Below are 26,774 nucleotides of genomic sequence, written 5' to 3' on the forward strand. Positions count from 1 at the left end.
TCTTTTTATCCCATAAACACCTGTTTTCATTCAATATTGTGTACCTAGTAGGATAATCTCCTTGTTATTTAATATTTTATTAATGGTCAAGGGCTGAAACAGAAGTAAATCAGCAAAGGAAAAGAAACAAAAATGTCAGTACTAACACCATGCAAAAACTGTTACATGAGCCTTTTATATGTAAGCAGGTATCAAGTATAGGACAAGTCATTTGAACTGTACTAGATCTAAATCCATGTAACAAACCACACAGTACTCAATTTTACTATATGTAATTTTCATTGCTAAAATAGGAATATTTTTGAATGCCAAAAATTATCAAAAACAGGAACACTGCTACATACAAATATATAAATCTTTATTTTAATTAAAGTTTGTTAAAAACTTCATTCCTAGGATTCACAGTTCAGAAATGACAAAAAATTTATATCAAGTCTTTCTTTCATGAATATTTGAAAATGAGATTTGAATCTTATGTCCTTTATCTTTTGGCAAAAGCACTGCTCTAATCCACAGTTTGTGAGATTACAAATTAATTACTTTATGAAAATATTTCAACCATTCCAACTAGAAAACAATCACAGTTCAGGGTGGGGAGCAGAGACAGGGTTTGTGTGTATTTTGGATAATTAACTAGGAGCTTCATCTTGCCAAGGAAGAAACTGAAGACAGTATAACAGAAGAAATTGAAACTACAACTGAAGGGCGATAACTACTTAATGGCAAATCACAAACTTCATGAAAAACATGTCTAAAAATTGCATTTATTGTCAAAACCCATTGAAGGCACAACACTGAAAGTGAACCCTATTGTAAACTATGGACTTTGAGTGATAAGGATGTGTCAGTGTAAGTTCATAGATTGTTATACAAACACGACCTTTATGCAGTATGTTGACAGTAAGGGAAGTCATATCTGTGTAGGGACAGGGGATATATGGGAACTCTGTATTTTCAACTCAATTTTGCTATAAAACTAAAACTTCTCTAAAGATTAAACTTTATTAATTTTTATACATATAACCATAAAAAAATATCTTTCATATAAACTTTAGCCAGGGAAAACATTTAAGAGATCATTTCTTGTCAAAGACAGAGAGTTATTATAACTCTACTACATAGAATTCATTTATTATAACATTTTTATTATACCAGTGTTCTCAAAATGCTTTTTTTTTCCAGACTCTAATTTTGTATATAATGTGACTGCAGAGACTGACATATAAATTAGGACTTCTTTTGGTATTACCGTTTATAGTTACTACTGTGATTCTGCAAATGTGATACTTTTAAATCACATTTTCATAACTATAGGCAAACTAAAAATGCCTTTTCAAAATAAATATTATCTATGAATACTGTAATAATACTAACTGCCATTCATGAAAGAAGTGAAGAAGGCAAGGACCGTATCATGCAGTAGTCGCACAGGTGAGGGTAAAGTGCTGGATTTTATGCCAAAAGGAAGTTATTCACAAGATAGTAATACAACTTTTTTTCTGAGCAGTCAAGCCACTAGGTAGATAATGTACTGGGATATGAGAATAAATAAGGAAACCAATTAGGACACCATTTATAAAACCATTTATAATAATCTAAATGAGGTCAGATAATGTGATTTCTAAATATTTCATGTGCTGTCCTACATATCCCAGCCTTCACTGCAGTTAGGTTGGAGCCATGTCACTAGTTCTGACCAACAGACTGTGAACAAAACGGATATAGTTATTCTCAGTCCACCTGATCACCTAGAGCTATACAGTGCAGATATGACAGCTACAAGATGGAAGAGGGTCATAGCTCACACCACACGGGACATTATGTAAGCCACTGTAAACTTTTGCTGTGCTAAATTACTGAGATTAGAAGGTTAATTTGTTACTCCAGGGCTTATTCTGACTAAAACACAGAATAAAATATGAAAATGGCCTGGACTGGAAATGAGGTGAGAGATAAAGAAGAAATGAAGACTAGAGGATGGATTCAAGATTTAAATACTGCACTCAATATGCCAGCAAGTTTGGAAAACTCAGCAGTGGCCACAGGACTGGAAAAGGTTAGTTTTCATTCCAATCCCAAAGAAAGGCAATGCAAAAGAATGCTCAAACTACCGCACAATTGCACTCATCTCACATGCTAGTAAAGTAATGCTCAAAATTCTCCAAGCCAGGCTTCAGCAATATGTGAACTGTGAACTTCCTGATGTCCAAGCTGGCTTTAGAAAAGGCAAAGAAACCAGAGACCAAATTGCCAACATCCGCTGGATCATCGAAAAAGGAAGAGAGTTCCAGAAAAACATCTATTTCTGCTTTATTGACTATGCCAAAGCCTTTGACTGTGTGGATCACAATAAACTGTGGAAAATTCTGAAAGAGATGGGAATACCGGACCACCTGACCTGCCTCTTGAGAAATCTGTATGCAGGTCAGGAAGCAACAGTTAGAACTGGACATGCAACAACACACTGGTTCCAAATAGGGAAAGGAGTACATCAAGGCTGTATATTGTCACCCTGCTTATTTAACTGATATGCAAAGTACATCATGAGAAACGCTGGACTGGAAGAAACACAAGCTGGGATCAAGATTGCCGAGAGAAATATTAATAACCTCAGATATGCAGATGACACCATCCTTATGGCAGAAAGTGAAGAGGAACTAAAAAGCCTCTTGATGAAAGTGAAAATGGAGAGTGAAAAAGTTGACTTAAAGCTCAACATTCAGAAAACTAAGATCATGGCATCTGGTCCCATCACTTCTTGGGAAATAGATGGGGAAAGAGTGGAAACAGTGGCTGACTTTACTTTTGGGGGCTCCAAAATCACTGCAGATGGTGACTGCAGCCATGAAATTAAAAGATGCTTACTCCTTGGAAGAAAAGTTATGACCAACCTAGATAACATATTCTAAAGCAGAGATATTACTTTGCCGACTAAAGTCCGTCTAGTCAAGGCTATGGTTTTTCCAGTGGTCATGTATGGATGTGAGAGTTGGACTGTGAAGAAGGCTGAGCGTTGAAGAATTAATGCTTTTGAACTGTGGTGTTGGAGAAGACTCTTGAGAGTCCCTTGGACTGCAAGGAGATCCAACCAGTCCATTCTGAAGATCAGCCTTGGGATTTCTTTGGAAGGAATGATGCTGACGCTGAAACTCCAGTACTTTGGCCACCTCATGCGAAGAGTTGACTCGTTGGAAAAGACTCTGATGCTGGGAGGGATTGGGGGCAGGAGGAGAAGGGGATGACAGAGGATGAGATGGCTGGATGACATCACTGACTCGATGGACTTGAGTCTGAGTGAACTCCGGGAGTTGGTGATGGACAGGGAGGCCTGGCGTGCTGTGATTCATGGGGTCGCAAAGAGTCAGACACGACTGAGCGACTGAACTGACTGAACTGAACCGAGGTCTTGAAGTATGATGAAGTAAGCATGGGGAAATCAAAGATGATCTTAAGCATTCTTTCATTAAATTTTACTCCGGTCAGAAAATTTTCCTATAAAATGCAACTTTGTTTGGTAATCAAACTGATTTTTAGCTCATGGAAAAATAGAGAAAAATAAAAATTTATGGAGTTGATGTTAGCCCATGTGGTGGTGACCATAGTTGCTAAGTCGTATCCGACCCTTGTGACCCCATGGACTGTAGCCTGCCAGGCTCCTCTGTCCATGGGATTCTCCAGGCAAGAATACTGAAGTGGGTTGCCCTTCCCTTCTCTAGAGGATCTTCCTGACCCAGGGATCGAACCCAGGTCTCCTGCACTGCAGGCAGATTCTTTACTGCCTGAGCTAGCAGGGAAGCTCATCTGCTTCTGTTAGGTCCATACTATTTCTGTTCTTTATAATGGCCATCCTTGCATATGTTACCTTGATCGCTCCAATTTTCTTGACGAGATCTCTAGTCCTTCTTATTCTATCATTTTCCGCTATGTCTTGCACTGTTCACCTAAGAAGGCTTTCTCTCCTTGCTATTCTCCAGAACTCTGGTGGCTCAGAGGTTAAAGCATCTGCCTCCAATGCGGGAGATCCGGGTTCGATCCCTGGGTCGGGAAGATCCCCTGGAGAATGAAATGGTAACCCACTCCAGCATTCTTGCCTGGAGAATCCCATGGATAGAGGAGCCTGGCAGGCTACAGTCCATGGGGTCACAAAGAGTTGGACATGACTGAGCAACTTAACTTCTGCATTTAGTTAGGTTTATCTTTCCCTTTCGTTCCTCTTCTTGTCTCAGCTATTTGTAAAACCTCCTCAGGCAACCACTTTGCCTTCTTGCATTTCTTTTTCTTTGGGATGATTTTGGTCACTGCTTCCTATACAATGTTGCAAACCTCCATCCATAATTCTTCAGGCAGTTTATCTACCAGATCCTTTCCCTGGAATCTACTCATCACTTCCGTTAGATAATTATATGGGGGATTTGATTTAGGTCATACCAGAATGGCCGAGTGGCTTTCCCTACTTTTTTTTTCAATTTAAGCCTGAATTTTGCAATAAGGAGCTCATGATCTGAGTCACAGTTAGCTCCAGGTCTTATTTTTGCTGACTGTCTGGAGTTTCTCCATCTTCAGCTGCAAAGAATATAATCAATCTGATTTGGTATTGACCATCTGGTAATGTCCATGAGTAGAGTCATCTCTTGTGTTGTTGGAAGAGGGCGTCTGCTATGACCAGTGTGTTCTCTTGGGAAAATTCTGTTAAACTTTGCCCTGCTTCATTTTGGACTACAAGGCCAAACTTGCCTACTTGACTTCCTACTTTTGCATTTCAATCCCCTCCAATGAAAAGGACATCTTTTTTTGGAGTTAGTTCTAGGAGGTCTTATAGGTCTTCATAGAACCATTCAACGTCAGCTTCTTTGGCATTAGTGGTTGGGGCATAGTGTTGGATTACTGTGATGTTGAATGGTTTGCCTTGGAAACGAACCAAGATCATCCTGTCATTTTTGAGACTGCACCCAAGTACTGCTTTTCAGACTTTTATGTTGACTATGAGGGCTACCCCACTTCTTCTAGGGGATTCTTTCTTTGAACAAGGGATTCTTGCTTGGAAACAGGTCTAAAAAATAATTATGATTGTAAATATGTTACAGATAAGTATATGGCTATTTCAATTAAAGGAGATTAACACCTGTTGTACCTCAAAGACAAAACATGTTTTTGTAAACAATTTATATTACCAATGATGTAATAGCTTACATGGGATTCCCAGGTGGCAGAATCCATTTGGCAATGTAAGAGAAGCAGGTTTGATCCCTGAGTTGGGAAGGTCCCCTGGAGTAGGAAATGGCAAGCCACTCCAGTATTCTTGCCTGGAAAATTTCTTGGTCAGAAGACCCTGGTGGGCTACAGTCCATGGGGTCACAGAGACTCGGATTCGACTGAGCACACATACAATAGCTTATGTAACTTACAGTGTAACAAATCAGAACAAAGCTGAAGCAACAAGAAATAAAAAAGAATGTGAAGCATACCCAGCGTCTAGACTCCTCAGTTAGCATTAAGCTTGGCCTGTCAGACCACGAAGAATTCGACTCCCTACGTCTCTCTGGAGTAGGTTGAACTGATCACAGACCACTACATGCCTTCATCTTCACTGGAAATAGGAGGTCCTACTTCTAGTGACAATCAGGGCAAATACATCCATGAGCGGACCTGGGCAGTTAGACTGGGCAGTCAGTCCTCAGGAAGGCAGTATAAGCCTTCAATCCTCATCTTTGATTATTTGCAGTCACCATTTAAGTTACTGATGGAAATAAGTACAAGCTGATTAACCCAAGTCGTTTTGAGTACAGTACCTACTGGTACTAACTTCTGCTTAACATCAGGAATCTATATCACTCTTTCGCTGTTATTTTTTTTTCTCTTTTTACATCACTGTTTTAACCCTGAAATAGTTTGTTCCTCAGAATAAGACAGAGCTTTCTCATATTACACTTTAAGTTACCAAGACTTAAAGAAAAACTTGTATAAATTAATCTTGCCTTTAACAGAGTCTGTTAGCTTAGTAATAAAAATGAGTTAACTATGATTTAAAAAAAATAAAGAAGATCCAACTGTAAAATAATTACAATTCCGAGAATAATAAGATTTATCCTGGAAAAAAAATACATAAAATTAGGCCAAACTTCTCTGCTGTCTGCACACCTAGAAGAACTTAGCCTTTCCTGGAATTTCATTCCTTTAGATGAAGGGATAGCAAACTTTCTTTAAAGAGAGAGACATGAAATATTTGTTTTATGGGCACATGGTCTGTTTAATAACTGCTCAACTCTGCTGTCATAGCATGAAAGCTTCCATAAATGAAAGGGTTTAACCATTTATCAATAAGACTTTGTCTCCAAAAACAGACAATAGGCCAGATTTGGTGCATGGGCTATAGTCTTCCAATCCCTGATATAGAACATGTTTTCATATGACTTCCCTTAATGAAATGTCTTTTAAAATCTTTTGTTCATATTTAATTAGCTACCTTATAAGACTATAAGCTATATATAAGTATATAAGGCTATACGCATTGTAAATACTTACAGCTCCCAATCTGTAGCTTGCCTTTCATTTTCCTAAAGGTGTCTTTTGAGCAGCAAAAGATTCTAATTTTGATGCAGCCTAATTTTTCAAATGTTCCTTTATGGAAAGTTCTTTTTTATGTCCTAGGAAATATTTGCTTAACACAAAGTCATAATGATTTACTCATGTTTCTAAAATATCAAAGAGTTTTACAGCTTTAACTTCTAGATCTATAATCCAATTCACGTCAAGCTCTGTGTATTGTATGAGGTATGGTCCAGATTCATTATTTTCTATAGGATATCTAGTTCCTGAATCATTTGTTGAAAAGATTCTTTAATCCTTTAATAGAAAAAAAAACTATCCTAGAATAGATAAAAGACTACCCATATGAATACTATATGCTGTATATATATTTACATACACACAGAGAACCCTTAGGATATCTTTCCATCATTTACCTACATACCTACCTACCTGTGTCAACACCATGACCCAGTATCACACTATCATTGTAGTTTAGTGTAATTCTTAAAATCCAGTAAATTCTCCAAATTGCTCTTTCCCAATATTGTTTCGACAATTCTAAATTTGAGAATCAGCCTTACAGTCTCTTTAAATAAATAACCAGCATTTTGAATAGGACTGCATTACATCCATAGATCTATTAGTGGAGAATTAACATCTTAACAACACTGAATCTTCTGATCACGTATGAGGTATTATTTCTGTTTATTCAGATACTGGTCATTTCTCTCAGCTATGTTGCATAGTTTTAAAATTTTATCTCTATGTATTTCACGTTTATCAGTTGCTCAGTTGTGTCTGACTCTTTGCAACCCCATGGACTGTAGCACACCAGGTTTCCCTGTCCATCACCAAACTCCTGGAGCTTGCTCAAATTCATGTCCATCAAGTCGGTGATTCCATCCAACCATCTCATCCTCTGTCATCCCCTTATCCTCCTGCCTTCAATCTTTCCCAGAATCAGGTTCTTTTCCAATGAGTCAGTTCTTTGCATCAGGTGGCCAAAGTACTGGAGTTTCAGCTTCAGCCATCAGTCCTTCCAATGAATATTCAGGACTGATTTCCCTGAGGATTGACTGGTATGATCTCCTTGCAGTCCAAGGGACTCTCAAGAGTCATCTCCAACACCACAGTTCAGAAGCATCAATTCTTTGGAGCTCAGCTTTCTTTATAGTCCAACTCTCACACCCATACAAGACTACTGGAAAGTAGTCTTGTACTGGCAAAGTAACGTCTCTGCTTTTTAATATGCTGTCTAGGTTGGTCATAGCTTTTCTTCCAAAGATCAAGCATCTTTTAACTTCATGGCTGCAGTCACCATTGTTCATGCTTATGGATGCCAGTATGTAGCATTCATAAATTGTTTGGATGTCAGAATATAAAAATATAGTTGACTTTTGTATGGTGACCTGATATCCTTTGATGCTGTCAAATTCACCTAGAGGAGTTTTAGTACCTTCCTCATAAAGTCCTTAGGATTTTCTATGCATTACTATATTATGTCAACTGCAAATAGTTTTACTTTTAATCAGATTCCTTTTATTATTTTTATCTTACCGCACTGGCTATGAATTCCTATATAATGTTAATTATAAGCTGTGTAAGTGGACATTCTTACCTTCTTCCTAATCTTATAGAGAAAGCATTCAGTCTTTTATTACTAAATGTAATGTTAGCTACAGATGTTTTATAAATGCCCTTTATCAGATTGAAGAAGTTTCTGTCTATTCTGGGTCTGCTGTGAGTTTTTATCATGAAGAGGTTTGAATTTTGTCAAATGCATCTGGTCAAGAGGGAGGCTTATGCCATAAACTTTACACTTTCCTTCTTTTCTAATGTAAGAATCTGTAACTTTAAATTTTTGTCTAAGCATTTCTTTAGTAATCCAATAGCTGTATCTTACAAAATGTGACATACTGTATTTTCATTATCATTCTGTTTAAAACATTTTACATATTCTCTTGTGATTTCTTTGATCCAAGCAATATATGGAAATGTATAATTTAATTTTGATATATTTTAGACATACATATTTGCCATTTTCTATTGCTTCTTTCCTTTGTGTAGACTGAGTCTTCACTCAGTATCATATTCATTCAGCCTAAAGAACATTTTAAGATTTCTTATAATATACGTATACTGACAGAAAATTTTCTTACTTTGCTTATTTGGAACGTTATTTTGCCTTTGTTTTTAAAAGTAATTTTAGGTTGAATTTTTTTTTTTTCTTTCAGCCCTTTAAATATATCATTCCATTGCTTTCCAGCTTGCTTATCTTCTGATGAGAAGTCGGCAATGATTTTTTTTTTCTTTGCTTCCTTATGTTGTTTTTTTCCTCCTCTTACTGCTTTTAATATTTTCTCTACATCACTAGCACTTGGTGATTTGACTACAATACACCACAGTGTGGTTCTGTTTGTAATCCTACTTGTAACTTACTGAGATTCTTAGGTCTGCAGTTTATGTCCTTTTAAGTCTTTGAGCATACTAACCATATTTTAGATATTTTAAAGTCTTTGCCAACTAATATTTGTCATTTCTGTGTCTGTTTCTATTGATTTTTCTTCCTCTTTGCAAATCTAGTAGTTCATTGTGTGTGTGTGTGTGTGTGTGTGTCTGTGTATGAATGTATGTAAGCAAATACACACACATTTATTATGGAAACTATGAATATAATATTGTTGAATTTATAGATTTTATGATCTTCCTTTTAAAGAGAAAATATTGTTTCAAGGGATTATTATTTACTGTTCAACTTCATTCTTTTCAGCTTTCTGCAAAGATTTGTTAGAGCAAGTATAGAGTAGCCATTAGTCACCAGGTCAAATTCAGCCTTACTCTGAGGTGTTACCAATCTGGGGCCTCTACTGAATGCTCCAGGTGTTCAACAAAGTCTCTCCACTCTGCTTATTCAGAACTCAAACATCTCTCAACCTTGTAAGCACTTGACATTTTTTAGATTACAATTTCCTAATAACTTTATGGGTGCCCTTATGGAGTTTTACCTACACATGCACAGCTTAGTATTTAACAAAGGTCTCAAGAGGACTACATGAAGATTTATGATGCTCTTTCTTTGAGTACTTAAGTCCATCTTCTTTAGTATTCTGATCTAATGATTCCAGCTATCTGAGCCTCTCCAACTCTAACCTTTATATCAGTCAAGCAAGACCACTGTGCTCTATTTGGCTTTCCTTTCCCTGCACCAGATATTTAAAAATGCCTCTAGGCAGAAAACAAGGGCAATTAAAGGGCTCACCTCATCTGTTTCTTTTTTCTCAGGAATCACTGACTCTGACCTTTGCTGCTTCATATCAATTTTCTGAAAATAATGACTTTCATATATTTCTGTCTCATTTCCCAGCTATTTACAGTCAAAGAGAACAAATAGTACCAGTAATGCCACTCCATTACGGCTAGAAATCAAAGAACTTTATTAATATGTGTTTATGTGTGATCTCTCTAAAATATTTCTATTTTGTTTCAAATATTTCATACTCAGAATTTCATTGCCTTTAAAAAAATAAAAAGCAGGGACTTCCCTGGTGATCCAGTGGCTAAGACTCCAAGCTCCCAATGCAGGAGGCCCAGGTTCCTCTCCTGGTCAGGAAGCTAGATCCCATATGCTACAGCTAAGGTCCAGTGCAGCCAAATAAAAAATGAGTGAATATTAAAACAAACAAGCAAAACTACAGTTGCAGGGTAAGACCAGAATCTTAACAACAAAAACCATTAAAATTGATTCCCAGGTTTCTTTAGGGGCTGTTCCTGGACTATTTCAAGAAAGCAGAGCTGTTTATCTACCATCTACCTACCTTTCAACTTTTCTATAAGAGATAGTTAAATTATGTTTGAGCCACTACAGTTTTAAGTCTCTTTCTTACAACTTAGCCTTTATGCTAAATGCTACAGAAATTCTTATGACCAAAAGAGTGATTATAAGATAAACCCAAAGCATGTGTATTAACTGTATAACATGGTAGGGACAGAAAGCAGATAGCAAAGAGACAAAGGTTGATGATCCTTTTTTACTTCACTATACCATATACACTATCTTGGCAAAATATCATTTAAAAAGAGACCCAAGTGCCTAACAAGACAATAGTTCTAGTAAAAGCAGCCAGAAAAAGTCATAATGATGTAATGTAGTGACAGTTCCTTGGTGTTTTAATCCTCATAAACAAATCACTTTAGGCAAGAATTAGTTCATTTGCAAGAGAAAAAAAAAAAGAATACAACTCTGCTTAGGGAGGCTCTCTCTGACTACAGACTACTTCTAACTTAATGAATAATCCAAGAATACAGGGCACCTTGAAGGAATAGAAAATCCAGTTGCTTCTCTGCTGCTAACAACAACAAAAAAATGTATAACAGCAACAAAAAATGTATTCCAACAATCTCTCTTAAGAGTTCTAGCCACATAATGGAAGCCAGCCTAGGAGCAAAAAGTCAGATTAATCCCTAATCAAATGTACTGTTTCAGGTGGCCACAAGGTAGCAGTCATTAAGATGAGGGAGAGGTGGATGGTCTGAGGAAAATAACTAATCAACTAGTTTGTAGGCTAAGCAACTATGAGCAAGGGAGATTTTTGGTTTTGATATTTTTACATACAGCTGACTGGAGGCAAACAGAATTAAAAACTACATTTTTGAGGCAACTCTATTAGCAAAAAGACCCCACTAGTTACCATACTCTCCCCAGAAAGTCCAAATTTGCACTAATAGGACACAGGATGAGAATCCAGTGCAGCCTCCAATAAAGGCACACTCTCTAACACCCATTTCAGATGGGTGTTCAGGCTTCCCAAGTGGCACCAGTGGTAAAGAACCTGCCTACCAATGCCAGAGATGCCAGAGATGTGAGTTTGATCCCTGGGTTGGGAAGATTCCCAGGAGAAGGAAATGGCAACCCACTCCAGTATTCTTGTCTGGAAATCCTATAGACAGAGGAGCCTAGAGGGCTACAGAACATGGGGTCGCAAAGAGTCGAACACGACTGAGCTGCACACACACACACAGATACAGACACAAAGGATGATGGGGAAGGAATAATTCCCAAAAAGCAAAGTCAGGGGCTGTGGAAAATAAAGGACAAAGGAGCTTCTCTCAGAAAGCAGAATTGGGATCCTATCAAGACCTTACTGTACTTCCAAAGTAAGAAGTCTTACTAATCATTGTAAGAACCAGCAGCTATCATGTGTAGCCTATCCTTCCCTCTTCCTAGTATTTACTGTAGCTTTCCTGGCCCTACTTCAACACACATACAAGAAACAAGAAGGCAAGAGGGTTAAGAAACTTGTTCATGGGCTTAGAGCTTACCACAAATAAGGAACAACATCTGGACCCAAAGAGAGGACTTTACTCTGCCTGCTGAATGTGGTTTTGAATCACAATCTTAATATATTGTACAGTTCTGTCCAGAAATCTGGAAAAACTCAATTTGTCAATGATCTAAACAGATTTTTCAGTATTAAAGAATCCATACACTGGATTGGCACATTTAGTCTTGTTCTCCTACCATCTATCATCCCCTCCCCCAGTCAAAGAAAGGAAGAGAGAAAAATTAGAGAGGTTGAAGAATACTAACACATTCTATCAATACCACCCCCCCTTTTCTTGTATGAAAGGAATTTTTAAGGTAATAGTTTGTTAAATTGTCTTCTCTGTGCTTTAAAAATCCTTGCATAATGTCAAACATTAACAATTAGGGACATACAAATTAGTATATAGGAGATTAATGATTTTTAAACTAATAAAAACGTATTTGCTAAAGAATAGTCTGAAGTCATGCATGTGATCAGTTCAATAAGCACTGTGTGTGTGTGTGTTTGCACACATGTACACACACATTTATATGTGTGCACAATTCTTTTGTATAGGAAGCCAGGACATGTTATAATGTTACCAAACTATACACTGCATAAACGCCTGGATGAAAGGGCAAGCAGCCTGCCCACCAGAGGACCAAGACCCAGCTCCACCAAATGCAGGCCAGATACTAGCCTGGGACCAGCTGGACCTGGCTGCTGAGAGGGGAGTGCACTCCTTGGACACTGCACTGTTTCCCACAAAGGGCCTCTTCTCCAAGGTCAAGATACATAACCAACCTACCACATATATAAAAACACAAATAGCAATTTACTCAAAATGAGGTGACAGAGGAAGATGTTTCAGATGAAGGAACAAGATCAAACCACAGGAGAACAAAGTAACATGGATACAGGCAATCTAACTGAGAAACAGTTAAGAGTAATGATCATAAAGATGATCAAAGAAATTGGGAGGAGACTAGATGCACAGAGCAAGAAATTATAAGTTGTTAACAAACAGAAAACATAAAGAATGACTTAACAGAATGGAAGAATACAATAGTTGAAATGAAAAATACACTAGAAGGAATTGATACTAGACTAAATGAAACAGAACAGATCAGTGAGATGGTAGACAGAGCAGTGGAAATCACTGCCACTGAACAGAAATAAAAAAGAATGAGAAGAAATGAGGATGGTTTAAATGAACCCTGAGATAACACCAAGTGTGCTAATATTGCATTATGTAGGGCTCCTAGAAGGAAAAGAGAAAGAGAAAGGGCCCAAGAAGGTATTTTAAGAGATAACAGACATAAACCTTCTTTTAGCTCGGGGAAGGAAACAGTCATTCAAGTCCAGGAAGTGCAGAGTCCTATATAGGGTTAACCCACAAAGGAATATACCATGACATATTTCATCAAAATGACAAAAATTAAAGATAAAGAGAGGATATTAAAAGCAACAAGGGAAAAGCAACAAATAATATACAAGGGAACTCCCATAAGACTATCAGCTGATTTTTCAGAAGAAACTGCAGGCCAGAAGGGAGTGGCATAATATACTTAAAGTGATTAAAGAGAAAAAAACATACAACCAAGAATATTCCACCCAGCTCATTCAGATTTGATGGCGCAAACAAAAGCTAGAAGATTTCAGTAGCACCAAATCACCTTTACAACAAATGCTACAGGAATTAGGTGGAAAAGAAAATACCATAACTAGAAACAAGACTATTACAAACTGGAAAAGCTCACTGGTAAAGGCAAACATAGAATAAAGGTAGGAAATAATCCATGTGCAAAGTTAGAAGGGATATTTAATGACAAAAGTTGTGAAATAATTTGTATTCACAATAAACAGTTAAGGGATACACTAAATAATTAGATGCAAAATATAATATCAAAATAATTATGAGGGGAGGAGAGCACAAATGCAGGGTACCTAAAATGTGTTTGAAACTAGGAGATCAGCAACTTAAAATAAGCATGGAAAAATATACAGGAGTTTCATGATAACCACAAAATCAAAAAAAGTATACACACACAAAAAAAGGAACCAAACATAACACTAAAGACAGTCATCAAATCACAAGAGTAGAGCACAAAATAAGAAAAGACCTACCAGAAGGAAAAAAAAACTAAAACAATTAACAAAATTGCAATAGGAACACACATATCAGTAATTACTCTAACTTTGGCCACCTCATGCGAAGAGTTGACTCATTGGAAAAGACTCTGATGCTGGGAGGGATTGGGGGCAGGAGGAGAAGGGGACGACAGAGGATGAGATGGCTGGATGGCATCACGGACTCGATGGCCGTGAGTCTGAGTGAACTCCGGGAGATGGTGATGGACAGGGAGGCCTGGCGTGCTGCGATTCATGGGGTCGCAAAGAGTCGGAAAAGACTGAGCGACTGAACTGAACTATAAATGGAATAAATGCTTCAACCAAAAGACACAGACTAGCTGAATAGAACAGGATCCATATATTTGCTGCCTAGAAGAGACTCACTTTAGATCTAGAAATACATACAGAATGAAAATGAGGGAAGAGGAAAAGATATTCTATGCAAAAAGAAATCAAAGGAAAGCCAGAGTAGCAATCCTTGTATCATAAAAATAAAACTTTAAAATAAAGACTATCACAAGACAAAGAAGGACACTACATAATGATCAAAAGATCAATCTAAGAAGATACAACAATGGAAATATATATATGCACCAAACAAAGGAGCACCTCAAAGATAAAGCAATTGTTAATAGAAATAGGAAAAATTGGCAGTAATATGATAAGAGCCCTCTGATGAAGGTGAGAGAGGAAGGTGAAAAAGCTAGATTAAAACTCAACATTCAAAAAACTAAGATCACGGCATCTGGTCCCATCACTTCACAGCAAATAGATGGGGGAAAAATGGAAACAATGACAGACTTTATTGTCTTGGGCTCCAAAATCACTGCGGATGGTGACTGCAGCCATGAAATTAAAAGATGGTTGTTCCTTGGAAGATAAGCTATGACAAACCTAGACAACATATTAGAAAGCAGAAGCATCATGCCAACAAAAGTGTGAATAATCAAAGCTATAGATTTTTCAGTAGTCATGTACAGATGTAAGAGTTGGACCATAAAGAAGGCTGAGCATTGAAGAATTGATGCTTTTGAACTGTGGTGCTGGAGAAGACTCTTGAGAGTTCCTTGAATTCCAAGGAGATCAAACAAGTCAATCCTAAAGGAAATCAACCCTGAATATTCATTGGAAGGACTACTGCTAAAGCTCCAACACTTTGGCCACCTGATGTTGGGAAAGATTGAGGGCAGGAGGAGAAGGGAGTGACAGGGGACGGGATAGTTGGATAGCATCATCGACTCAATGTACATGAGTTTAAGCAAACTCTGGGAGAAAGTGAGACAGTGAAGCCTAGCATGCTGCAGCCCATGGGGTTGCAAAGAGTCAGACACAACTGAGTGACTGAACAACAACTCAAAAATAGCGGGGTTACAGTAACAACCCAGTCATATCAATGGACAGATCATCCACACAGAAACTCAACAAGGAAAAACAGTCCTTAAATGACCCAGACTTAACTGTTATTTATAGAGCATTCCATCTGAAAGCAGTAGTATGCACATTCAAGTGCACATGGAACACTCTCTAAGATAGATCACATCCTGGACCACTAAGCAAGCCTTGGTAAATTTAAGAAAACTGAAATCACAGCAAATGTGTTGTTGGACCACAACACCATGAGGCTAGAAATCAATTACAAGAAAGAAAAAAAAAATGCCACAAACACACAGAGGCTAAGCAATATGGCACTAAAAAAATCAAAGGATCCCTGAAGAAATCAAAGAGGAAAATTAAAAAATACTTAGAGACAAATGAAAACATGACAATCTAAAACCACGGGATGTAGCAAAAGCAGTTCTAAGAGAGTAGTTTATAGCAATACAATCTTACCTCAGGAAACAAGAAAAATCTCAAATAAACAACCTAACCTTACACTTAAAGCAAAGAGAAAGAATATCAAGCAAAACTCAAGGTTAGTAGAAGAAAAGATATCATAAAAATCAGAGCAGAAACAAATGAAGTAGATGCTAAAAGAAAAAATAGAAAAGATCAATGTACCTACAAGCTGGTTCTTCGAAAATATAAACAAAATTGATAAACCTTTACCCAGACTCATCAAGAAAAAAAGGGGAGAAGGCCCAAATTAATACAATCACAAATAAAAAAGCAGTTATAACTGATACCATAGGAGCAGAATGGATCATAAGAGCCTATGATGAACAACTATATTCCAATAAAATGTACAACCTAGAAAAATGGATAAATTCTCAGAAAGGTACAATCTCCTAACACTGAACCAGGAAAAAACAAAATATGAACAGACCAATTACCAGTGATGAAGTTGAATCAGTAATTAAAACTGCCAAAAGCAAAAGTTTGGGACAAGATGGCTTCACAGGTGAATTCTACCAAACATTTTCAAACTATTACAAAAAAATCACAAACGAAGGGACACTTCTGAACTCACTCTATGAGGCCACTATTGCCTTGATACTAAAACTGGACAAAGATATCACAAAAGGAGAAAATTATAGGCCAATTTCACTGAAGAAAATAGATGAAAAATCCTCAAAAAAAAAAAAAAACTAGCAAATCAAATCCAACAATACAGTAAAAGGATCATACACCATAATCAAGTGGGATTTATCCCAGGATGCAAGGATTTTTCACTATCCACAAAAGTTGAAAACTGCACAAACAAACTGAAGAATAAAAATCATATGATCATTTCAACAGATGTAAAGAAAGTTTGTGACAAAATTCATTTATGATAAAAAAAAAAACTTTTCAATAATTAGGCTTAGAAGGAACTGACCTCAGTATAATAAAGGCCTATATGGCAAGCCCAGAGCTAATGTCATACTCAACGATGAAAGGCTGAAAGCATTTCCTCTAAGATCAAGAATAAGGCAGGAATGCCTACTCTCACTACTTTAACATAATTTTGGAAGTCCTGGTCACAATAATCAGAGAAGAAAAAGTAATAAAAGCATTTCCCCTAAAGTCAGGAACAAGACAAGGGTGTCCACTTTCACCGCTACTATTCAACACAGTTCTGGAAGTTTTGGCCACAACAATCAGAGCAGAAAAAGAAATAAAAGGAATCCAAATTGGAAAAGAAGAAGTAAAACTCTCACTGTTTGCAGATGACACGATCCTCTACATGGAAAACCCTAAAGACTCCACCAGAAAATTACTAGAGCTCATCAATGAATATAGTAAAGTTGCAGGATATAAAATCAACACACAGAAATCCCTTGCATTCCTATACACCAATAATGAGAAAGTAGAAAAAGAAATTAAGGAAACAATTCCATTCACCATTGCAATGAAAAGAATAAAATACTTAGGAATATATCTACCCAAAGAAACTAAAGACCTATATATAGAAAACTATAAAACACTGATGAAAGAAATCAAAGAGGACACTAATAGATGGAGAAATATATCATGTTCATGGATCGGAAGAATCAATATAGTGAAAATGAGTAAACTACCCAAAGCAATTTACAAATTCAATGCAATCCCTATCAAGCTACCAGCCATATTTTTCACAGAACTAGAACAAATAATTTCAAGATTTGTATGGAAATACAAAAAAACCTCGAATTGCCAAAGCAATCTTGAGAAAGAAGAATGGAACTGGAGGAATCAACTTGCCTGACTTCAGGCTCTACTACAAAGCCAGTCATCAAAACAGTATGGTACTGGCACAAAGACAGACATATAGATCAATGGAACAAAATAGAAAGCCCAGAGATAAATCCACACACATATGGACACCTTATCTTTGACAAAGGAGGCAAGAATATACAATGGAGTAAAGACAATCTCTTTAACAAGTGGTGCTGAGAAAACTGGTCAACCACTTGTAAAAGAATGAAACTAGATCACTTTCTAACACCGCACACAAAAATAAACTCAAAATGGATTAAAGATCTAAATGTAAGACCAGAAACTATAAAACTCCTAGAGGAGAACATAGGCAAAACACTCTCAGACATAAATCACAGCAGGATCCTCTATGATCCACCTCCCAGAATTCTGGAAATAAAAGCAAAAATAAACAAATGGGATCTAATTAAAATTAAAAGCTTCTGCACAACAAAGGAAACTATAAGCAAGGTGAAAAGACAGCCTTCTGAATGGGAGAAAATAATAGCAAATGAAGCAACTGACAAACAACTAATCTCAAAAATATACGAACAACTTATGCAGCTCAATTCCAGAAAAATAAACGACCCAATCAAAAAATGGGCCAAAGAACTAAATAGACATTTCTCCAAAGAAGACATACGGATGGCTAACAAACACATGAAAAGATGCTCAACATCACTCATTATCAGAGAAATGCAAATCAAAACCACAATGAGGTACCACTTCACACCAGTCAGAATGGCTGCGATCCAAAAATCTGCAAGCAATAAATGCTGGAGAGGGTGTGGAGAAAAGGGAACCCTCCTACACTGTTGGTGGGAATGCAAACTAGTACAGCCACTATGGAGAACAGTGTGGAGATTCCTTAAAAAATTGCAAATAGAACTCCCTTATGACCCAGCAATCCCACTGCTGGGCATACACACCGAGGAAACCAGAATTGAAAGAGACACATGTACCCCAATGTTCATCGCAGCACTGTTTATAATAGCCAGGACATGGAAACAACCTAGATGTCCATCAGCAGATGAATGGATAAGAAAGCTGTGGTACATATACACAATGGAGTATTACTCAGCCGTTAGAAAGAATTCATCTGAATCAGTTCTGATGAGATGGATGAAACTGGAGCCGATTATACAGAGTGAAGTAAGCCAGAAAGAAAAACACCAATACAGTATACTAACACATATATATGGAATTTAGAAAGATGGCAATGACGACCCTGTATGCAAGACAGGAAAAAAGACACAGCTGTGTATAACGGACTTTTGGATTCAGAGGGAGAGGGAGAGGGTGGGGTGATTTGGGAGAATGGCATTCTATCATGTATACTATCATGTAAGAATTGAATCGCCAGTCTATGTCTGACGCAGGATACAGCATGCTTGGGGCTGGTGCATGGGGATGACCCACAGAGATGTTATGGGGAGGGAGGTGGAAGGGGGATTCATGTTTGGGAACACATGTAAGAATTAAAGATTTTTAAATTAAAAAAATAAAAAAACTATAAAAAAAAAGTAATAAAAGGAATCCAAACTGGAAAACAAGACATAAAGCTGTCACTGTTTGCAGATGACATGATGCTATATAGAGAAAATTCCAAAGACACTACCAGGAAACTACTAGAGCTCATCAATGAATCTGGTGAAGTTGCAGGATACAAAATTAATATACAATAATCTGTTGCATTTCCATATTCTAAAAGATAAAGTAAGGAAAAATCCCATTTACTATCGCATCAAAAAGAATACTTATTAATAAACCTGCCTAAAGTAGTAAAATACCTATACTCTGAACACTGTAAGACTCTGAGTCAAAGGAACTGAAGATGACACAAACAGATGGAAAGATATACTATGTTCTTGGATTGGAAGAATCAATATTGTTAAAATTGACCATACCTCAAGGTAATCTACAGATTCAGTGCAATCCCTGGCAAATTATCAATGGCATATTTCACACAGCTAGAACAAACATTTTGAAATCTGTATGGAAACACAAAGACCCCAAATAACCAAAATGATTTTAAGAAGAATATAGCTGAAGGAATCAGGCTCCCTGACTTCAGACTAAACCACAAAGCTATAGTAATCAAAACAGTATGATTCTGGCACAAAAACAGACACATAGATCAATGGACTAGGATAGAAAAGCCAGAAGTGAACCCATACTTTAATGTTCAATCTACACAAAGGAGGCAAAAACACACAATGCAGAAAAGACAGTCCCTTCAATAAATGGTGCTGGGAAAACTGGACAACCACATGTAAAAGAATGAAATAAAATTCTCTAACATGATATACAAAAGTAAACTCAAAATACATTCCCAGTTTGTGACTTGACTGTTCACTTTCCTTATGGTGTCTCTTGGTGGTCTTTTCAAAACTCAGGAGTAGTGCAGTGGATGCCAGTTGTTATTATTAGAGAAATGCAAATCAAAACTATGAGATACTACCTCATACCAGTCAGAATAGCCATCATTAATAAGTCTATACATAAATGCTGGAGAGGGTGTGGGGAAAAGGGAACCGTTGTTCACTGCTGGTGGTAATGTAAATTAGTGCAGCCACTATGGAAACAGTTTGGAGATTCCTCAAAAAACTAAAAAGAACTACCATATGATCCAGCAATTCTACCTGTTGGTATTTATCTGAAGAAACTGAAAATACAAACTCGAAAATATATCTGTATCCCCAGGTTCATAACAGCATTGGTTACAATAGCCAAGATATGGAAACAACCTAAGTGTCCACTGATATATAAATGGATATACACAATGAGATAAAAGTGACAAACAGTTTCAAGGGGTAAAACTTTGTGCCTAAATGAAAAAGCTACTTTATAGTAATTTTTCACTGAAAATATTCTGTGTGAATAAAAAGGCTTCGATCTCAAAAAAAAAAGAAAATTCTCTAACATGATATACAAAAATAAACTCAAAATGGGTTGAAGACCTAAATGTAAGACTGGATACTATAATACTCTTAGAGGAAAATATAAGCAGCTGTCTCCTAGAGTAATGGAAATAAAAAAAAAGAATGGGACTTAATTAAACTTAAAAGCTTTTGCACAGCAAAGGAAATCATAAACAACACAAAAAGACAAACTACAGACTGAGAGAAAATGTTTGCAAATGATGCTACCAACAAGGGATTAATTTCCAAATTATACAAATGGCTCATACAGCTTAATGTCAAAAAAAAAAACAAAACAGTCAGAAGACCTAAACAGACATTTCTCCAAAGAATGTTTAGTTGCTAAGTCATGTCCAACTCTTTTGGGACCCCATGAACTGTAGCCCACCAGGCTCTTCTGTCCATTGGATTTGCCAGGCAAGAATACTGGAGTGGGTTGTCATTTCCTTCTTCAGGGGATCATCCCAACCCAGGGATCAAACTTCCTGCATTGGCAGGCAGATTCTTTACCACTGAGCTACCAGGGAAGCCCCAAAGAAGACATACAAATGTGCCTGCTAACTGGCATATGAACTGATGCTTAACATCACTAATTAAAGAAATGCAAATAAAAATTACAATGAGGTATCACCTCACACCAATCAGAATGGGCATCATTAAAAAGTCTATGAATAATAAACACTGGAGCAGGTGTGGAGAACCAGGAAGTCTTCTACATGGTTGGTGGGAATATAAATTGGGGCAGTCACTATGGAGGACAGTATGTAAGATCCTTAAAAACTCAAAACAGAGCTACCATTTGTTCCTGCAGTTTCACTCCTGGGCATATATGCAGAGAAAACTTTCATTTGAAAAGATATATACACCCAGTATTCATAGCAGCACTATTTAAAATAGCCAAGATACGGAAGTAACATCAACAGATTAATGAATAAATAAGACCCCCCCCGCACACACACACCTATACATACACACAAACAACAGAATATTACCCAATCATAAAAAAGAATAAAATAATGCCATCTGCAACAACAAGGATGGACCTAGAGATTATCATATTAAGTGAAGTCAGGCAAAGCAAGACAAATATCATGGGATATCCCTTATATGTGGAACAACAGGGCGGCCTGGCATGCTGCGATTCATGGGGTTGCAAGGAGTCGGACACGACTCTGAGTGACTGAACTGAACTGAACTGAAAATACAATACAAATGAACTTATTTACAAAAACAGAAATAGACTTATAGTCACAGAAAACAATTTTGTGGTTGCCAAATGGAATAGCAGTGGGGCAGGGAGATAACTGGGAGTTTGGGGTGAACATATATACACTCAGTTCAGTTGCTCAGTTGTGTTTGACTCTGCAGCCGCATGGGTAAACAACAAGGACCTACTGCATAGCACAGGGAACTATATTCAGTATCTTAAATTAACAATATATAAACAGCCCTATTAAGATTGCTTATTCCTTCTTGTTTGCAATTTGGCAGATTATACCTTTCAAGGTACAATCTATAACATACCTATATAACAACCTATAATGGAACATAATCTTTTATATATATATAGACTTCCCTGGTGGCTCAGACGGTAAAGCATAGGCCTACAATGTGGGAGACCTGGGTTCGATCCCGGGTTGGGAAGATCCTCTGGAGGAGGAAATGGCAACCTACTCCAGTACTCTTGCCTGGAAAACTCTATGGACGGAGGAGCTTGTTAGGCTCCCGTCCACAGGGTTGCAAAGAATCAGACACGACTGAGCGACTTCACTTCGATATATATATATATACATATACACACTTGACATATATATGCACACTTGAAAGTAACACAACATTGTAAATTAACTACACTTCAATTTTTAAAAAATGTTTTTGTCTGTGTGTGTGTGTGTGTGTGTGTGTGTGTGTGTGTGGAAGGCTAATAGGTCAAAGGGAGAATCATAACCACTAATCTCACTAATAAATAACTGCTATACTAAAAAAAAAAAAAAAAAAAAAAAAAACCTAAACTGAAGAGATAAAGTTAGGCTATGCTAACACTAAACAAAAGAAGGTTGGAGGGACTTCCTTGGTGGTTCAGTGGTTGGGAGTCTGCCTGCCAATGTAGGGGACAAAGGTTTGATCCTTGTTCCAAGAAGATCTCATATGCTGCAGGGCAACTAAGTCCCTGGGCCACAACTACTGAGCTTGCTCTCTACAAGAGAAGCCACCACAATGAGAAACCCATGCACCACAACCAGACAGTAACCCTCGCTCACGGCAACTAGAGGAATGCCCAACGGCAGCAACAAAGACCCAGTGCAGCCAAAATAAGTAAATATCATAAATATATAAAAAAAAGAAAGTGGGAGTAGCTACGTTAATTTCAGACAGGACAGACTTCACAGCAAGAATGTTATCATGAATAAAGAGGGGTATTAGATAATAATAATACTTTGAGAAGGTAACAATCTTAAATGTGTATTCAATGCTAACAACAAAACAAGAACAACAAACTCACATCAAACTGTGTGAGGCAAAACTGACAGACGATTGCAAGAAGAAATAGATAAATCCACTACTATAATCAGAGACTTTAACATTCCCTCTATCAGAAATGCACAGATTCAACAGGCAGAAAATCAGTAAAGACAGAGGTGAACTCAACAGCACCAGTAATTATTAATAGCTGGATATAATTGACATCTATATCCTACTTCATCCAACAACAGCAGATTACACATTCTTCTCAAGATAACATTAAATATTCACCAAAAGAGATCACATTCTGGGTCATAAAACACACTTTAACAAGTCTAAAAAAACAGAACTTATATAACGTTTGCTCTTAGGCCACAAAGGAATTAAATTAGAAATCATTAACAGAAAGGTTAACGGGAAAATCTCAAAATACTTGGAGATTAAACAACACACTTCTAATTAACATGTAAACAAAGAAGAAACCTCATTAGAAATTTTAAAATGCTATGAACAAAATGAATATGCAAATACAAGTCATCAAAATTTGTGGGATATTATCACTTTTGTAATTAAAAACAAATAAAAATTAAAGAAAAGCAAAAAAGTTGTGGGATACAGTGGAAACTGCTTACAGTGAATAGCATAAGAGAAAAAGAGAATTTACAGCATTAAATTCATATATTGGAAAATAAGAGAAATCTTCAGGAAATCAGAAATAGAAGAGCAAATTAAATCCAAAGTAAGTACAAGGAATAATAAAAATCAGAGCAGAAATCAAATGAGACTGAAAACACAAAATCTAAGTCCATTAATTTGATAACCTAGAGAAAATGGGCCAATTCCTTGAAAAGTACAATCTGCCAAATTGCAAAAAGAAGAAATGAACAGTCAGAATGGGACTGTATCTGTTAAAGAAATTAAATCAATAATTAATAACTGCCCAAAGCAGAAACCGCCAGGTTCAAATAAGTTCACTGACAATTTCTATCAAAAATTTAAGGCAGAAATTTTACCAATTCTCTAGAAATTCTTTCAGAAAATAGAAGCAGAGGAACTATTTCCTAACTCACCTATGAAGACAGCAATACCCTAAAACCAGATAAAGCTATTACAAGATGTCTACAATCTCATGAAAACAGACACAAAGAACCTCAAAAATTAGTAAATTGAATTTAACAATGTATAAAAAGACTTAAATACCATAACCAAGTGGGATTTATTCCAGTATGCAAAACTGGCTCAACATTCAAAATCAATTAATGTGATCCATCACATCAACAGGCATTACATGGTCATACCATTATCACATCATTATATCACATCAAAAAGAAAACAATCACACGAATGTACCAATAGTTGCACAAATAGCATTTCAGAAAGTACAACACATACAACGAAAACTCAAAGTAAACTAGGAATAGAGGGAATTTCTTCTCTTGATTAAAATTGTCTACCAAAAACCTACAGCTACATCATACAACTGTAAGACAGCAGAACCTTTACCATTAATTTCTGGAACAAGATAAGATATTCCCTCATCTCTCCTTCTCAACACTAGGTACTGGAAATTATAGCTAATGCAATAAAATAAGGAAATAAAAGATACATAGGTTTGTAAGGAAGAAATAAAACTCTCTGTTCACAGATGACATGGTTATTTATGGGAAAAATCCAAAAGAATCATGTTTTAAAAGCCTACAACTAATAAGCAATTATAACAAGGTTGCAGGATACAAAGTTGATATAAAAAAGTCAATTGCTATCTCATACACTAGCAAAGAAGAGGCAGAATTTGAATTAAAAACACATTACTATTTACATTAGCACCTCCAAAAATGAAAACAGTTCAGTTCAGTTCAGTTCAGTTGTTCAGTCATGTCCGACTCTTTGTGACCCCATGGCTTGCAGCATGCCAGGCCTCCCTGTCCATCACCAACTCCCGGAGTTTATCCAAACTCATGTCCATTGAGTTGGTGATGGCATCCAACCATCTTATCCTCTGTCATCCCCTTCTCCTCCTGCCTTCAATATTTCCCAGCATCAGGGTCTTTTCAAATGAGTCAGCTTTTCGCATCAGGTGGCCTAAGTATTGGAGTTCTAGCTTCAACATCAGTCCTTCCAATGAATACTCAGGACTGATCTTCTTTAGAATAGACTGGGTGGCTCTCCTTGCAGTCCAAGAGACTCTCAAGAGTTATCGCCAACATCACAGTTCAAAAGCATCAATTCTTCGGTGCTCAGCTTTCTTTATGGTCCAACTCTCACATCCATACATGACTACTGGAAAAAAAAACCATAGCCTTGACTAGACAGACCTTTGTTGGCAAAGTAATGTCTCTGCTTTTGAATATACTATCTAGGTTGGTCATAACTTTCCTTCCAAGGAGCAAGCGTCTTTTAATCTCATGGCTGCAGTCACCATCTGCAGTGATTTCGGAGCCCAAAAAAATACTCAGCCAACTTTTCCACTGTTTCCCCATCTATTTCCCATGAAGTGATGGGACCGGATGCCATGATCTTCATTTTCTGAATGTTGAGCTTTAAGCCAACTTTTTAACTTTCCTCTTTCACTTTCATCAAGAAGATCTTCAGTTCTTCTTTGCTTTCTGCCATAAGGGTGGTGTCATCTGCATATCTGAGGTTATTGATATTTCTCCTGACAATCTTGATTCCAGCTTGTGCTTCATCCAGCCCAGTGTTTCTCATGGTGTACTCTGCATATAAGTTATATGGGCAGGGTGACAATATACAGCCTTGATGTACTCCTTTTCCTATTTGGAACCAGCCTGTTGTTCCATGTCCAGTTCTAACTGTTGCTTCCTGACCTGCATATAGGTTTCTCAAGAGGCAGGTCAGGTGGTCTTGTATTCCCATCTCTTTCAGAATTTTCCACAGCTTACTGTGATCCACACAGTCAAAGGCTTTGGCATAGTCAATAAAGCAGAAATAGATGTTTTTCTGGAACTCTCTTGCTTTTTTGATGATCCAGTGAATGTTGGCAATTTGATCTCTGGTTTTTCTGCCTTTTCTAAATCCAGCTTGAAAATCTGGAAGTTCACAGTTCACGTATTGCTGAAGCCTGGCTGGAGAATTTCGAGCATTACTTTACTAGCATGTGAGATGAGTGCAACTGTGTGGTAGTTTGAGCATTCTTTGGCATTGCCTTTCTTTGGGATTGGAATGAAAACTGACCTTTTCCAGTCCTGTGGCCACTGCTGAGTGTTCCAAATTTGCTGGCATATTGGGTGCAGCACTTTCACAGCATCATCTTTTAGGATTTGAAATAGCTCAACTGGCATTCCATCACCTCCACTAGCTTTGTTCATAGTGATGCTTCCTATTTGACTTCACCTTACAGTATATCTGGCTCTAGGTGAGCGATCACACCATCATGATTATCTGGGTCATGAAGATCTTTTTTCCGTAGTTCTTCTGTGTATTCTTGCCACCTCTTCTTAATATCTTCTTCTTCTGTAGGTCCATACCATTTCTGTCCTTTATTGAGCCCATCTGTACATGAAATGTTCCCTTGGTATCTCTAATTTTCTTGAAGAGATCTCTAGTCTTTCCTATTGTTTTCCTCTATTTCTTTGCACTGATCACTGAGGAAGGCTTTCTTATCTCTCCTTGCTATTCTTTGGATCTCTGCATTCAAACGGGTATATCTTTCCTTTTCTCCTTTGCTTTGGCTTCTCTTCTTTTCACAGCTATTTGTAAGGCCTCCTCAGACAGCCATTTAGCTTTTTTCCATCTGTTTTCTTGGGGATGGTCTTACTCCCTGTCTCCTGTACAATGTCACAAACTTCCATCCATAGTTCATCATGCACTCTGT

The 26,774-nt window shown here is 37.2% G+C and overlaps 1 protein-coding gene across 1 annotated transcript in view; it reads right to left on the minus strand.

Moving 5' to 3' along the window:
* The window catches only part of KANSL1L (KAT8 regulatory NSL complex subunit 1 like), a 110,623-nt gene that overhangs the window by 74,475 nt on the left and 9,374 nt on the right, over positions 1-26,774 (minus strand). The window lies entirely within an intron of this gene.

This window comes from Budorcas taxicolor, chromosome 2 (genome assembly GCF_023091745.1).
Source record: "Budorcas taxicolor isolate Tak-1 chromosome 2, Takin1.1, whole genome shotgun sequence".
In the NCBI taxonomy this organism is placed as follows: domain Eukaryota; kingdom Metazoa; phylum Chordata; class Mammalia; order Artiodactyla; family Bovidae; genus Budorcas; species Budorcas taxicolor.